Raw genomic sequence first — 14571 nt, 5'->3', positions numbered from 1 at the left:
GCCTGAATGAGACTTTGTCTCAAAATTTAAAGCAGGGGTGGAGAAACAGGAATAGGGTACATGGCTAAGTGGTGGAGTGCTTGCTAACATGCATAAGGTCCTGGGTTTAATCCCCAGTATTGTAACAACAACAACAACAAAGTAGCAAGATGTCAAGATTGATGAGTCTAGGTATACTGAAATGAGAATTCTTTTTGTATTAATCTTGCCAATTTTCTATACATTTGAAATTATTTCTGACTAATAATAAAAATACACCCCTCCTTACCCCATTAAATCTATAACCCACTGACCTCCAAGATCAGCAGCAGACAGAAGAGGCTAACAGATCATTTTATGTGATGCAATTGGGATCAAAAGTCCATTCAGTGAACAGAGCTGGGGGAGCCAGGATACTTCTGCCTCGAGTTGGGCATTCTATGGCCACAAAGAGATATGGCTTAAATAAAGCTGCATGTTTGAGGCAGGAGGAGATGGGTAGTTGGTACAGCCAAGGGTTGGGTCATTCTGGATCAACCAAGAGAACTAACAAAATTAAAATTGACTGACTCAATATTTTATTTATGCTTATCACCCAGAGATCCTCACTTAAATTTAAATGAACTATACTTTGGCAAATAAAATGTGAGCCTGGAGGGAGATAAAGGATGAAACAAAAAACAATGAGTACAGATACTGGTACACTGTTTATAGAAATAACTTTGTGGTTACAAAAATAAAAATGAACAAAACCAGGTCTAGTGGTGCACGCCTACAATCCCAGAGACTCAGAAGGCTGAGGCAAGAGGAACACAAGTTCAAGGTCAGCCTTCGTAACTTAGGAGGATTCTGTCTCAAAATAAAAATTAAAAAAGAGAGACCGGGAACGTGCCTCAGTGAGCACCCCTGCGTTCTATACCCAGTACCAAAAAAAAAAAAAGGAACAAAATTCTACTCTCCCTATATAAAAGAAAATGGGATGGCAGAGAAAGTCATTCAAATTCTTCCTTGCTCAGGAGAAGAATAAAAATAATGAATAATTTAAAATCTTATCAGAAACATATACAAAAGAGGATAAATATTAAAAATTCAACACTATATATTATAAAGTTTATAGTCTCTGAAATAGCTGGCAAAAAAATAATAGTAAGGAGAGATAAAGAAAACTGTTTATAAAATATAGACCAGAGAGGATAGGAAAAAGTAGAAATTAAGCATGATAAATAGAAAACAAAAAATAAGATGATAGACATGTATTAAGTTATCAAAATAAAGAACAGCTTTATAAAAATTCATATTTTCTTCTACAAAGTGAAGTATTGCATGGATATTTGCAAAATAATGACTAAAAAGAACTGCTTGCCCACTCTCGAGAAGCAACTAAAATAGTTTTAGTCTTTTACCTTAAATAAAGTCTAAGCTAATTCCATACAGCTCCAGCGTCTCCCCCAGCTGCCACCATGCTTCTGACACTTCAGAGGTCAACCACTTGCTCTGGACCACCTGTCCTGTAGCACATACTACACGCAGTTCTGTTTTAGCTCCTTTAATTTTTCCCAAATCCAGGGTCCCCCTAATCTCTATCCTTATTCAAAATTGCCTGATTCTTTTACTGCCTGATCTTCCATAAAGCCAAGCCCAAAGGAAAGGATGTGCTGCTTGACACAAGGTTAAACAGATGGGCTTAACAGGCTGAAGGCTCCCCTCCTGCCAAATTCAACATCAGAGATATACTGTAGAATAATATTCATGACCACACTTTAAACAAGAATGGGTACTCTCAGTACACCACAAACTGTCGTAGATCAAGTATTAAAGGTGAGTGAGGGAAGAAGCTACAGGCCTCAAAGCATATACAAAAGAGGCTGAGGCCAAAGGTGCGGCAGGGAGTTCTACCCCAGGAGGGGCCAGCCTTGGAAGGTGCAGCCAGGCTGTGGGCAACAGGTGCCAGTCTAGATGGAACATGCAAAGCTTGAACTTATGAGTTTGAGGAGAAGAGGTGAGAAGGAAGGAAGGAACACCCAAGAAAAATGGGGACCCCTCCACACAGAGGACTGGCTTCTCAGAGACCCCAACCCTGCCTTAAACCCAGCCCCATTTCTTTTTCCATCTCAGAGGAAGGGGCCCCTCCCCTTATCCAAGGCCAGCCCCTTCACCTGTGCTTTTCCATAAACTGTTCAGTGTGTTTATTTCTAAACTATATATATATACCATTCTCATTTCAAATACGTCTTTTTCCACAAAAACATGCCTCTGAAATGGCCCAAGGGTCTCTAAGAACTAATGCACCAACCTGGACCACGTCAGAAGAACAAGTGTTTGTGAAAATGTATTTGCCTTTCTGCAGTTGATGTCTTTTTTCTGAGAAGCTGTATGCACATCTTCAGCTCTCCATTCAGAGGAACCAGCTACTTTCCACTAGAATAGAGAGCCCTTGAAAAAGGGATGCTCTGCACTAGGCACCACATAGCACCCCAACTCCTTGATACCCTCTATTCCACCCCCACCCCCACTCTTCTGTCAAAATGCTCTTGTAATCCTCACCTGACATATGCTACAGTCTGTATTGCTTATTCTTTATTATTAAAGTTTAAGGTATGTCAACTGCAGTTGAGGCTGTAATTAATTAAAGATAGAATTTATTGAGAGAAACTGATCACCTGACATGTCTGTCAGAGAAAGAAATAAATGAAGGCATATAATAGAGCAGAGAGGGGAGGAAAGATCCAACACTCAAGAAGACCAACTCTCTCCTACAGGAATAGAAGGAAAAGTTAGAAAACACATTTCACATCTGACACTTTCAAATCCTGAATTCATAAGTTAAAATGGACATTTATATATTCAGTTGAATAAATCAGTGTTCATTAACTCTGACACTGACTCTGCTTCCCCTATGGAACCAATGAGTATTACAGAAAATATTTATCAATCCACCTGAAATTGTAACATAAGAATCAATGAGGTGACATTTCTGAGTAATAAATTCTGAGAGTTTTGAATGCTTACTGGTTGCATTAACACCTTAATGTAATGTACGAGCATTGATAGAAGTTCAGAGTTATGGAAGAAAGTAACCATTACTAAAGCAACTACTTAAGTAAGTCCAAAATTCAGAAGGAAAAAAAAATGTAATGGTGACATGAAGAAAGATATATCATTAGTTTATTTAAGGTACACCAACTATTTACGAACAAATATAGAATGATGCCGTGATATTAATAACAGTGATTAACAATAAGGAAGTCCATGAACAAACAGAACTACAACTCAGAGAACAGTTTCAGCTTTGACGGGAATTTCATTTGGACTAGTGATTTGAATTTATTCTCAATCTTTGCTGGGGTCATAGAACCCAAAAAACTCTGTGGAAAAGTATACACACTGCACATACTACTCACAAAATTTTGCCTGCATTTTCAAGATTAAGAACCCGTAAATGGGCTGGGGATGTGGCTCAAGCGGTAGCAAGCTCGCCTGGCATGCGTGTGGCCTGGGTTCGATCCTCAGCACCACATACAAACAAAGATGTTGTGTCCGCCGAAAACTGAAAAATAAATATTAAAAAAATTCTCTCTCTCTCTCTCTCTCTCTCTAAAAAAGAAAGAAAGGAAAAAAAAAAGGAACCCGTGAAAACAGCCACCTTGTTCCCTGATTAACTGACACGAAACGAACAAACCTTTCTGGCCAGGCTGATTCTTCCTGCTGGTCTCCACACTCCCTTGCTCTTTCCTCTTTGGATTTCTTTGTTCCTCATTCTCTTAATCTGCTTCATTCATCCCTATACCCCATCTTCTCTGTCTCTCTGCCTGGCATCCCCCAGTTCCTCACCCATCCCATTTCTCCCTGCATGCCTCTTCACCCCATTCATTCCTTAATTGGTCCAGAAATGAAAATAAATTATATGTTTAGTTGACCTGACTAATTTTTATGCCACTGTTCATAATTTTAAAAGCCAGTGAGCTGAAAACTCAATATTAACTGACAGATTGAGAGACAATGAGGTTAAAAAAAAGAAAAAGGTGAAAAATGGTGTTTTTAAAGGAAGAAAATTAGTTATTTTTATTTCTCGTTCTTAATTTTTAAGTTAAATTTATTTTTAACTGATGCATAAAAATAAGATGGCACATATTTATAGAGGTGTCACATGATGTTTTGAAACATATGTATATATATTAGAACACTTAAATCAGGGTAAACATGTGTATCTTCTCAAGCACATATCATTTATTTAAGGCACAAACTTTCAAAACCCTTTCTTCTAGCTTTGTAAAATGTGTAGCACATTATCATTATCTATTGCCCCGTGCTGTGTAACAGCACACAGAACTTATTTCTGTCTAACTGAAACTTAACACCCATTGATCAGCCTCTCCCCATCCTCACTGTCCACTACTCTCTGCAGACAGGAAACCACCATTCTACTCTCAATGGCCCTTGATTTCTTTAAAAATGTATTTTTTATTTTAACGAACACACAGTGATATTTATGGGGTAAAGTGACATGTTTCAGTTCATGTATATGATGTATAATTAGGGTAACTGGCATAACTATCACCTCAGACATTCATCTGTTGTTTGTCTTGGGAACATTAAGAATCCTAATAGCTATTTCAAAATATTCAACTAACTGCTGTGTTAACCACAGTTCCTCTACTATGTTATAGGACATCAGAAGTTATTCCTCCTAAGTGCACCCCTTGGTCCTTAATTTTTGTCTCTATATTTTTTCCTACATGTCCTGCATTCCTGCTTGGGACCATCAGGAGGTTTCAGGGACACAGCCCCATGTATCCATACTGGATCCAGAACGCAGAGCACAGAAACTAGGGCAGGAGCTCTACCCAAGCTTGGGCAAGGTCAAGAGGCTCAGAAAGCTGTGAATACAAAATCCAACTAATGCTGAAATGGTGCCAAGCCCAATCTCCAAGAGTGACAGGGTGCACTTTACAAACAGCAATGTCCATAACATGACATTCACTCTAAATTATGATGAAGTTAACAAGATACCTGATTTGGGGAGTGGGGAGTGGAGATACCCTAACCCTACATTCAGCTACAGTTGGCTAAAGTTCATCTATAAAATTCACAACCTTTGTATCACAGAAATTATTTGCAGGTGAATTATTTCATAATTAGATAACTTTTAATGCTCTTAAGGCAAAGTCCATAACAGTTTTCATTTATTGTATGCTTTCTATCAGGCACTGTATGAACAGATAAAGGCATACATAATTTAATCCTCAAGATAACCATACAATGTAGTTATTATAACTCCCACTCCATACATGGGAAATCCAAAGCTTAGCACAATTGATCAAACTGTCCAAAATCAAGCAGACCAAGTCAGAAAGGTGGAATTTCAACACAAATTACACTGACCTCAAAGCCTGTGCTCTAAGCCCTGGGTTCTCAACTTCTCAAACCTGAATATGTTTTGTGTAAATCCCCTAGGGATTTGGTGAGAAAGCAGACAGATTCTTCAGGATGGGACCTGAGAGCCTGCATTTCTAACAAACTCTTACCAACACTGCTGACCCATGGGCTACATTAATGGTTTGCATTACATTAGACTGACTCTTCTTATAGCTGTGACTTCTAAAAGTCAAGTCTTGTTACCAATAGTACATTTCTAGAAGCAACTAAGAGGGGGGAAAAAAAAACACTGTTTTTATAGTTATTAAATTGTGCAGAGAAGTTTTAATCAGAAAACACAACTCTATATCCTAAAACTAATTTTTAATGAAACAAAAATGAATCTCCAATTTTTCTGCACTCTCCTGTTGTCTTTGGTCAAAAGTCTTTCCCATGTCCTCTGTCCAAACCAGATGCATCCTGTGTTTCTACAAGGAAACCATCAGAATCTATTAAAATTACTATACACTGATAGCAGCAGGGACATGACAAATCACAGGCCAAGAGTCAGATACCACAGAATGTGTTTCAGGGCTTTGGGCCCAGGCCTATTTGCAACCAAATGATATTGTGTGAGGCTGGCATGCTCAGTGCATGACAAACTGATGCAATTTCAGCGCTGTCTGTAGGCCAGAGGAGATTTCTCTGATGCTGGTTGTGGTTAGTTTACAGAATTGTGCAGAGTTCCCAGATTTGAATCACTTGGGGCTTGAAAGGGCTTCACTTGACAAGCTACAAATAATTACACTCTACTCTTTCCATTGTACTCTATTATTTTGCCCCCCTTATCTCTAGGATTTGAGCTTTTGTGAACAAGCAAGGTCGGCTTCTATTTTGACCACAACACAACAAAACATTGTTCTTTTCTGATATGATAAATAAAACGAGGTCTTGCAGACTAAACATTTTTATCAGGTCCATTTTCTACTCCTACACTCAAAAAATCAACTCCGGGCTCCATTAGAAGGGTTGAGCTGGATGTAAGCACACAAGCAGGTGCATGCACCCTCTCTAGGTGATGTGAGCCAACGATCTGGTTTTTGTAAAAGCTAATTTGAAAAATGGGACACTGACCAACAGATAAAGGGCATATAGGCAATAGCTTTCATAGAGTTTCTACTTTCCTTGTCCCCTGCCCACCCCCCAGTTCATTCTAACAGTCTCTTCTTTCAGATACTTTTTTTTTTTTTTTTTGGTGGTACCAGAGATTTAACCCAGGGGGCACTCTACCACTGGCGCAACACTCCCACATCCTTTTAAATTTACCTAATGGTGAGATTTGTTGCTACACTTTTGTACATACACACAATATAACAATGTAATTTGGCCTATATCATTCCTCAGTATTTTCTCCTTCTCTTCCTTCCTTCCTCCCCCTGGTCTCCTTCCTCTACTGATCTCCCTTCAATTTTCATGAGATCCTCCCATTGCCTTTCTTTTCTTTTTTATTTGTTGTTTTTAGATATACATGAAAACAAAGTGTATTTTGGCATATTATACATACATGGGACATAACTTATTCTAATTAGGATCCCATTCTTGTGGTTATACATGATATGGAGTTCCCCTTATTCATAAATAAGGATAGGAAAGTTTTGTCCAATGCATTCTACTGTCTTTCTATTCCCATCCCTTTTCCCTTCCCTTTATTCCCCTTTGTCTGACCCAATTCTTTTCCGTTTTCCTCTCTAACTTCCACATAAGAGAGACCTTTGACCTTCTGAGTTTGGCTTATTTCACTTAGTACCATGTTTTCAAGTTTCATCCGTTCTCCTGCAAATGACATAATTTCATTCTTCTTTACCTTTTTTATTATTGTTCAGATGTTTGAGGGATGCCATTCTGACTGCAGTAAGATGAAGTCTCAGTATAGTTTTAACTTGCATTTCCCTAATTGCTAATGATGTTGAATGTTTTTCCATCTATTTGTTGGCCATTTGTGTTTCTTTTGAGAAGTGTCTGTTTAGTTCATTTGCCCATTTATTAATTGAATTTTTTGGAAAGTACTAAATTCCAAAGGGTTACTACAAAAATAATATAAGCAATCTCATTAATAATGCTTATATCGACTAAATTTTAAATAATATTTTGGATTTACTGAATGAAATAAAATATACTATTACAATTCCTTTCACCTCCTTCTCTTTACTTTTTTAACATGACTATGAGAAAATCCCTATATGGCTCATATTTTTTAGTTCAGATTATATTTCTATTGAACAACGCTGCTACAAATGCCTCCTTTAATTGTAAACTTTGTGTGTCTGAATCATCAGAATGAATCTGAAACCCTGACAGGAAAAGCAACTCCAACAAACAACAGAGTTTGTGCACCCACCCCTCACCATCAATTCCTTCACTCCCACTTACACTTCCTCCCTCTTCAGATCCCTCCAGGTCTCACATCACTGCCTCCTCTCCTTGACTTTGAAGTACTCGCTGTCTCTGGGATCATTTAGAAAAATGATTTTCCTGATCCACTTTGCTGTCTTGCTGCTATGCCTTCTCCCTCTCTCATAGTCAAAGCATCTGGCAGGGTCCTTGCTCTCTCCCCAACTTCCTTAATCCTCTGCAATCCTCCTTCCACCCCCCACCCCAGTCTCCTTCTCCACATAGTCTTCCTGACCTCTCTGTCCTATCTAGAGAGGTCACTAGGTCCCCAGAATGGCACAATGGGCCTCAACTGAACACCAGCCAGACACTTGGAAAGGAAGAAAGAAATGATAGTTCTGTGAACAAAAAGGAAGCAGCACCAACCAGGAAGGATGTTCTCTCATGACCTAGGAATTCTTTCTCCAAGGCGGATGCACTGATTATAGGCCCCCAGAATCAGCCATCAGGGGGCCCCTCCACCCTGCCTTTTCTGGCCAGGAAGAGCCAGAATCAGGGTGAGTCTCAAGGATCATCTCAACAGACTGGACATCCACGTACATGAAGCAGCTACTCTTCAGAGAATGGCCTGAGAGCTCTTGTCCACTGAAGAAGGGCCACCAAGAGAGGGGTTCAGCAGGGATCCTCATTCATTGGCTTATAGGCTGGAAGACACAATGGAGTAAGGAGCAAAATCTGGGGCAAAAGTGAAAATCTCACTATTGGCTATAAGGAGGAAGTGAAACGGGAACAAGTTCAGACATGGAAAACCCAAGTTAATCAACTTCAGAGAGAGAAAGGGATAGACTCTGAAGACAAAAGATCATGAGACTTAGAGCATGAGTGTGCAGGTCCTAGCAACTAGGGATTGGGTGGGAGTGGGCAGTTTAGAAATGCAGGGGAGAAGTGCTATATGCAGAGGTTAAGTAGAGATGAGATAGAAGACAGAGACTTTTGTAAGTTTATCTTTTCCTTTTAGCTACCAATTCCAGTTTCTAAAGGCCACTGATATTCTCTTTAGAATTCACATGTCTGTCCCATGATACTGCCTGTCCAGACTGTCAACCTGGGCCCTGCCATGTTGTATAGCTGACTCCAATCAACCCTCTTTGGGAATGTTCTGTCCACCAATGTGAGTTTAATCAGCATGCTCTCCTTGTCTCCGTGTCACTATGTTGTTCAGAAACATCTCACACACACTTAATTATTTCTGCACAAAGTCTTTGGATTTCAGGGTTTCTGGTCTTACCCTTACCTGATGTGCAGGTCCCAGAAACACTCCTGGTAGTCCTGATACTGTTCAAAAAGTGCCAGAGATGGGGTATTCCCTCCTCCTCTCCAATTCTCCCAAAGCAACTCATACATTCTCTTTACTCAAATGTGCCCTCCATCCTGCAACCCACACCAAAAGTATAATGGACTGTGATAACTCCACTACCGGTCATTGCCCACCTTCCAGGAGTACATGGAACACAGGCAATCCTCCTCAGGGACCTCTGCTCCATGTATCCAAAATATTTCCATCCTGTATATACCTCCCATACCTACAACACTTCTCTCTTCCCATCCTTCATGATATAATGTTAATTTAGATCTTTTTTTTTAATTGCAGTACTAGAATTGAACCCAGAGTATCACACATGCTAGACAAGCGCTCTACCACTGAGCTATATTCCCTGCTTTTTTTTTTTTTTTTTTTGGTATCAGGAACTGAACTCGGGCACTGGACCACTGAGTCACATCCCCAGCCCTATTTTGTATTTTATTTAGAGACAGGGTCTCACTGAATTGCATACACCTTGCTTTTGCTGAGGCTGGCTTTGAACTCATGATTCTCCTACCTCAGCCTTCCAAGCTGCTGGGATTATAGGTGTGTGCCACTGTGACTGGCTCCCCTGCCCTTTTTATGTTTAATTTTGAGACAAGTTCTCACTAAGTTGCCCAGGATCAAATTGAACTTGAGATCCTTCTGTCTGAGCCTCCTGAGTAGCTGGGATTTCAAGTGAGCACCACTAGACTAACTCATTTCTATCTTAATATCTTTACTGGGGGTGCATTGCTTCATGAAGCCCTATCTTTTTCATCCACATAACTAAATCCCACCTACCCTTCCAAATGCAGCTTAAGCACCATCTCTTGGAAATTTTCCAGATACTCTACTTCTCACTGATTCCATTCTCAAAATTTCCATTAAATATGATTTATTACCATAAAGCATTCATTAGGGCTTCATGGGTACTGTGTAATTTTGTGCAGAGCTAAACTACAAACTCCTAGAATTATGCCTTATAGTTGTCAACTGCCTGTAGCTGTCACTAAGAAGGCAAGTACTTGATTTACTGTATTACACTGATTTATACAGCTTCATAACAGATAAATGCATTGCTTCCATTTTATGTTGGGACTAGGAACACAAGAGGTTAAATGATACTAATCTTTAATGATCCCTATCTATCTTTTATGTAACTACCCATTAAAATTAACTGCCTTACAATACTACATATATATTAATTAAGCAACTAATCAGTTCAAAATGTTAAGATACTTGCAAAGACTAAGATCCCTCACTTTTATGAACTGATGTTATAAATGGCCAAGAAAACAAACATATCTCTAACATAAAGCAAATTCTATTTTAAAAAACACTCCAAATTTTGAAAATTATAAAACACTTTCAAAATGAAGTACTACAACCAATCCCAGAACCGAGTGCTTACTACCCACATTCCTTAAGAACAGTCTTGAGCCAGGAGCAGTGATGCACACCTATGATCTCAGCTGCTGGGGAAGCTGAGGCAGGAAGATCAAAAGTTGGAGACCAGCCTCAGCAACTTGGTGGGACCCTGTCTCAAAATCTAAAATAAAAAAGACTCGGATGTGGCTCAGTGGTGGAGCTCCCCTGGGTTTAATCCCCAGTGTATACAAACACACACACACAAACTTTTCCAATCGTTTTTCACCATCACTATTTAATAATAGGCCAGTCCTGGTTTTTTGTCTATACTCATTTTTATAAGAGAATGTTTCCTATTTTCTAACTCGACATATTATGAGACATTTAAGCCTATTAAACACTTCCTCAAATTACCACAACTCACTGTACCATAGACCATCCTTAGCGCTGAGTTTCTATTTTAAGTTCCTCTCCCCAGTTTGGTGAAAACACTAGAAGTCTCTTTTGTTGCCTCAGTTAACCCCTAAGGAACTGTGCATGTTTCAGGTCTGACCTCTGATTCCTTTGCATGACCAGAAACATCCCCACAGGCACTAGCATGATCCTCTCAGAAGAACCACTCTGGAAGCAGCCAAGCCAGGGCTCTTGGGACCACAGTTCAGGTGGAATCCCAGTGAGCAAGGCTGCTGACACTTTGAGCCAGTTGAGAATAACTCTGTCCAGCAGCAAGGAATCTCACAGCACCAGAAACACAGAAATCTACCCCACAGGATAAAAGTACCTAGTTGTATTTTCCTTCTACAAAGTGCAAATCCCAAGATTTGGAATCAATGGATGCCTCAGGCCTGATGTAGGGATGGCACAAGAAAAGGTAGAATGAGTGCCTCCCGTATCCTGGTTGTCACAAACAGAACTTCCCTTTTATTCTTCCCCTGCTTCTTAGACCCAGGTGAATACCAACAACTATTGGTTAGTGCAGGCCTTCACTCTACAAGGTGTCTTTCATCTATTATCTCAAGAGGTTTTTAATCCTGACAATTCTCGGTGATAGTGTTTCTCCATCTCCATAGATGCTCCCCATCTCTGTGGCCTCACCCAGCCCTCAGCATCTGCCAGCTCTTACAGCTTCTGTCTGGTACTTCTGCCTGGCTCTTCCTACCAGCCCCCCTCTTCAGGACCTAAGAAGCACCGGCATGTAAACCTGCCCACAGCAAAGCCTACAAACCTTTGAGCTACACTCCCAATTAAATAGACTGCCAGCCTCTGCCCCTAGGAATTTAAATTCTCTGAGCTACAGAATGATGAGCTTCAGGGAACTTTTCTAGAGCCCCTACTCACTGAAGAAGCAAATCCTGATTGGGGTGAGGGGGACCCATTTCAAAAACAAAACTCTAGGTTAAAATGACATTCACTGAAACTGGTCTCATCTGAAACTGGCTGAGCCTAACTATGATGAGTCAGGAGTCAAAAGTTCTACTTCTGCTCAGAGCAAAACATACAGGAATAGGTCACAGGAATGGGTAGTGACCCATTCCTCTGCCACCAGGCTACAGTCATATACCAAGATACTTTCACATTTAGGATTGGCTGTCTGGCCTCTTCCAAAAGACTGTCCTAAACTGGAAAAGGGAGAAAACCAATGAATGCAAGATTTTGCCTGAGAATACTGCTGTTAGGTCCTAAAGGAAAAAAAAAAAAAACATAGTTGAAATTTCATTGAAATAGTCAGTGATCAATAAATAGCTTTTATTTGCAATTGGTTATTTAATTACAGAATTCCCATTCTTCATTTCTTCTTACATACAAAGTGACTGGGACAATTCAGATGTCATTCAATAACTTGGAAGCACAGGAAAAATCTAGTCACATTGCTTCTACAAAATTTACTTAAGCAGTGAATTAACTATGGAATTACTCAAAGATAAGGAAAAAATTATCACACAAGATGAAAGGAAGGTAAAATATATAATAATCTCACTTTAAAAATTCAATTAGAAGTGTTAGAAATAACAATTGCTGTCCCACATAGCAAGTTGACCCTTATGAGAAAGATGACATGACATTTTTGGGAAATGAGGCTCAGGGAAGTTAAATGACTTGCAGAGTTCTCTCACTTGTCACCAAGCTAGAATGTGGAACCAGGTCCATCTGGCTCCAGTTCAATAATGACATTCCATAGTAGTTCTGTAAACAGGCTGAGGTCAGTTTAAAAAAAAAAAAACAAAAACAAAAAAAACCCTTTTCTTAAGTTCATTTGCTTATAAGCAGGTCTCAGATGTACTTTTGCTGAATCAGAAAGTGACCAATCCTTTAAAGCTTTAAAATAAAGCTGATGTTTCTCCTTCATGCTAATATATATTATATGGACATCTTTTTCAAAATAGAGTAAGTTGCCTACCCCATAGTAGGCATATTTAGCTACAAATTAAAATCACCTGCTTTTAAACAGCCTGGGCCCCAATTACACGAGAATCTCTGAGGACAAAGCCTTAAAAAAATCTGTATTTTTAAATGTTTGTCCAAAATCACTGACTATCTTAATAAGATGTATCTGGGCAAGTAACCCACCTTAATGATTTCCACAGCATGTTGGGACATGTTAGTGCAGTAGTTCTCACCTTTGTTTATTAGAATTACCCAGGGACTATTTTTAAAAAGTCTGATGCAGGGGGCTGAGGCTGTAGCTCAGTGGCAGAGCACTTGCCTAGCATGTGTGAAGCACTGGGTTTGATCCTTAGCACCACAGAAAAATAAACAAATAAAATAAAGGCATTCTGTTCATCTACAACTACATTTTTTTTTTTTTTTAGAAAAGTCTGTTGCAGGCGTGGAAACGCAGTTCAGTGATAGAGTATTAGGCAAGCATGAACAAGGCCCTGCCTGGGTTCAATCCCCATCACAGCCAAAAACAAAACAAAATCTGATGTTCAACCCATACCCCAGAATCCTCAGAATCTCAGAGGTATCGGCAGTTTGTATCGTTCTCCAGGTGACCCCAATATGCAGCAAGGAAAAGAGCTTTAGCAGATGGCTCTGTACACAAGAAGCCCTAGCCCTCCTCATGATGGTGTCCAATGCACCATCCAACAGCAGCCCCATCATACTGACAAGGAGCCTTTCCTCATGCTCCCCACCTTCTCCCTTGGCATCAGGCACCAGAAGTTGGTGCTCACACCCAAAAGTTTTTCCATTTGTCAGCCATTTCCCCCAATTCTGCACATAGGCATGTCCACATAAGAGAAAGACTGCATGACTCTCTGTCCCTCTGAATTGTTCCTTCCACTGAGTGATTCATCCCATATGCATTGTCATTCTCCTGCCACTTTCAATTTTACCATCTCCACTTCCTTTTCTCGCTTGTATTTTCACTATCATAATATGGTCACTTCTTTTTCCATCATGGACAATATGGGGTTAATACTGTTGTGGACACATTAAACTTTGGAACAAAGCTACAGGCTAAAAACAACAGTGTAGCCTACACTAAATTGGCATTCCAGGACTGCTGCCAGGGGTAGGGGCATGAAGAGTTGTCCTCTGTGCTTTGGAGGGTAACTGTTTATGTCTCTAAAAGTTTAAAATGAAGTATTTTGAAGTAGAAGAACTCTGTGCTGCTTTCTGATTACAGGCAGCTCCTAAAATGCGAAGCTCAGGCTCTCCTCAATTCCCAGAGCATACTTTGTGGTTAACAACATGGTTGGAAAGAAGAAAAACCATTGTACCTTTCCATTCTAAACTTTTGAATTATGTAAACATTCCTCCGTGGGGCATGAATGAAAGCTACTTTACATTGGAAATAAAACACTTTTTATTCAGCAATATTTAGATACAAAAATACAGCAGCATTCAGCATGAAGATATTCTCTCAAAGGGCAAATCAGGTGCTGATTAAAGCTTCCCTAAACATATACTACTTTGGACTACTAATGAATGGCTGACAAAATTAATCCACATCCTCACCCTGCAAACAATCCTCTTCCACATTCACACAACAACATCAATGAAAAGTTCATGGCACTAAGAAAATGTATTTGCTTGATAAAGTACTTCCTGTAGTACGTAAAACTCGGTCTATTATATTGCTTTTTTCAATGCTATCTTGGATTAATTCTGTAAAACATAAATTGAAAAGG

At 39.6% G+C, this 14571-nt stretch overlaps 1 protein-coding gene across 1 annotated transcript in view; it reads right to left on the bottom strand.

Moving 5' to 3' along the window:
* The window catches only part of Snx24 (sorting nexin 24), a 155642-nt gene that overhangs the window by 125177 nt on the left and 15894 nt on the right, over positions 1-14571 (bottom strand). The window lies entirely within an intron of this gene.

This window comes from Marmota flaviventris, chromosome 5 (assembly GCF_047511675.1).
Source record: "Marmota flaviventris isolate mMarFla1 chromosome 5, mMarFla1.hap1, whole genome shotgun sequence".
Taxonomy (NCBI): Eukaryota; Metazoa; Chordata; class Mammalia; order Rodentia; family Sciuridae; genus Marmota; species Marmota flaviventris.
The sequence above is the reverse complement of the archived record's forward strand: the minus strand, read 5'-3'. Positions and strand labels throughout refer to the sequence as shown.